A 3,178-nucleotide genomic window follows, 5' to 3' on the forward strand; every position below is an offset into this window, starting at 1 on the left:
TTGTCATGTTTCCAGGAAGAGAAAGCAGAAGCATCTCTTCATCCCAGCTCACTCACCCCCATATACAGTGTATGAACATGATGCATGTCTAGAAGAATGTGGGCTATCAACTGCTGTGCTCTGGGACATGTTTAATCACCAGTCAGCAACAGGAAAAGGCACTTTTCCCTTCCCCAAGGCACAGCATGGCAGTGCAGGTGCATCTGCCAGGCTTTTGTACCTTTATTGGCATCACTGTCAAGGGAAAAGGAACACCAAAGTCTGGCAAGAGTTTTCTGTATTTTCTGTGACTGACACCTGAGAATGAGTTGGTGTCACCAAACATGGTCTGCTCTGTTTCTGTCACAGTGTTCTCTGTGCTGATGGCTCTTTAACTCAACTTTTTGAGGGACTCTGAGCTATAATGAGGACTTAAAAGGAAAAAATCTCTGCAGCAGAGAACTGAGCAGTTTGCATCACTCTCTGATGGGCTGACAGGTTTATAGGTAATACCTGCCTGCAATAAAAGCCTGGTTTGAAGAAAGACTCTTTCCCTTGGCTGGACTGTGAAGGTTCCCTTTCTAGCATAGACAGTGGGAAGGACCCACTTTTTATCTGCTTTTTTTTTTTTATTCTTATCCCAAAAGATTAGAACAGGATGTCAGATTCTGACGTGAGGAGGGAGGTGCATTTGTAAAGGACATGCTAGGAGAAGGTGTTTAAGGGAAGTAGAAGGTCATCCTTAAAATCTTCTCCCAAAGGAAAGGAAAGTGCTTTGCAGACTAAAACAGAAAAAGTCCTTTCCCTCAGGACTTAACAATCTTGTTTCAGTACATCATCAGAGATGTATCTGGAGGATGGGACTTTTTACAGTCCCTTTTATTCAGCCTTCTTTTATTCACTTCAGAATGAGTCATATGTTTTTGTGACCAAAGCAGTTGATTTGAAGATGAAAATTATAAATAATGCACCACCCTTAAGACAATTCTATTCCTGAAAGATTGAGCTCAGGGTATTGGCAACATTCTTTGTTCAAAGTTAGTTTTCACAAAATAAGAGAAAATCCTAGGGGTGCTGGTAAAGAATATGGGTTAACATAAGCATATTCTTACAAGAGAACATAATTTATCCTGTGTTTATTGGTGCTGTGCCTGAGAAACAAATATCATAAAGGCTCAATCAGAGTGGAAAGAAAAGAATTTGCATAACTATGATAATATTACAATAACTGCTGCTTAAAAGCATGGCCCTCCAGAAATCCTGTCAGTAACAAAATTACATTGCTAATTGCTTCCTTTTCTGCTGAGGAGTGTAAACCTTGAGCATGGGGTGGAAGTGGAGGTGCATGTGCCAAAGTACTGATAATAAACATTAGTGCCCCTGCTCTGCCTGAGCTTTAGTAAATGATTCAGGCCAATTCTTGCTGCTGTTCAATGCAGGACATTGTGAGAAATGAGCAGAATGGAGAGACACAATTGATGGGAAAGCTCAGTGTAACAGCATGCCAAAGCCAATCCCACAGGAGCTTAGTGACTACACTGTGATGTCAAACAGCAGTGAAAATGAACTCTCAGATGAATGTGGGGCCATGTGAGGAAAAACAGCCCAAAGAAAGATCCTACCATGGTCCTTTCCTGGTACCTGATCCTGGGTTCCTGGCTTTCCTGAGTACACTGAAAGGAAAAAGAAGCTGGAAAGGGAAGCATCTTGCTCAGCCTTTCATGCCAAGCTCAGTGGAAATTCAGATCTCTTGATGTTTTAATTAATTTTTTTTCTTTAATTCTTCAAGAATGTAGCATACATTTCAACTAAGGATATGCTCCAAACTCAGGAGAACAGCAAGTTTCTGAGTGTTTAGCATAACTCTTAGATTAGTGTTTAGCATAACTCTTAGATTAAAGTAATTTGATGTAACTGTGATATGAACATCACATTTTCAAAATGATCCTTAGAATCCATACAGTGGACATCTACTAGAGGAAGAATTGCTAGAAAAGGTTTAAGGATGAAGAAGCTAAAGCAGTGGGACTGCAGGCTATCAAATTCTAGGAAATTTATTTCAGAATGCCCAAAAAGATGCAGCTTTTGTTTTCAGATAAAGAGTTCCTGTGAAGACACTGTATCTTGTATAAAAATGTTCTCATGTGAAAATATGAGATGAGTTTAAACTAGAAGATCTAAATTATAAATAGAGATAAGGTGCTTCTTGTGTTTTGGGCATGTTTGATCTTTTTAGTTGGGTTAATGTGCTACATAGGCTCATCTGTTTCTGTGAATATCTTTTAGCTCCATTAAGCCTAGAAAAAGATAAATTAGTAACTTTGGCTTGAGTGAAATTAGCTGTATAAGCTAAGTGTTCCAGATATCAGACATAAGTGTTTAAATTCCAAATATATTTGAGGTTTACTTTTAATTCATTACAGTGATTTTTATATACAAATACTAGAGCTGTGAGCATAGGCTAGGTTAAAGGGGTTTATTTCTAAAATAGAACATAGATAATACAGGATATTTTTCCAAGCTTATATCAAGCTCTGATGAAGCTTGAATATGAATTGTGCCTATTTTGCCCAGAGTGAAGACCAAACAGAAAAACTCGGTTGTTTGCAGTACTTTATAAATGTGAGGATAAATATTTCCTTTAGGCTCTTGCAACAAGTAGTTACTTAAATGATCCTAAGAAAGGATCATTTAACTAGGCAAATTTCATAAATTAATTATTTATGTCAGTAAAATATATACATAAAATAATAGATGTTATTGGAATGTATTCCAGCCTATTACCTCTAAGTGAAAAGCCACAAAACATCCAAGGTTTTTTTCTCATCTGTATCTAATAAATTTTAAACCTTAGGATGCTTTTAAATTCCCAGTTTACAGTTTCAAAGTGGTTTCAGAATATGTACAAATCCTGAATATTGTCTGGAGGCTTTGCTGAGATGGTTGTGGTGTTCCTTTGCAGTATTCCTGATGTGGAAAACACGAAGGATAGACTGTTATTGGGCTGTCCTGGTTCATAGGTGGTGTCCATATGGGATGAACCTTTTTGTTTCACCTCAAGTTTACTGAAATACAGGTGGCTAGAGGGTGCCCTGTGCCAGGGGTGGCCTTGTGTTTTAACCAGCTGCATTATTAGATCCAGTGAGAAATGGGGCCAGTTCAGGTGAATTTTAAAGATGGCATTAATGAGAACTTAGCA

Source organism: Ammospiza caudacuta, chromosome 7 (assembly GCF_027887145.1).
Source record: "Ammospiza caudacuta isolate bAmmCau1 chromosome 7, bAmmCau1.pri, whole genome shotgun sequence".
NCBI classification, from domain to species: domain Eukaryota; kingdom Metazoa; phylum Chordata; class Aves; order Passeriformes; family Passerellidae; genus Ammospiza; species Ammospiza caudacuta.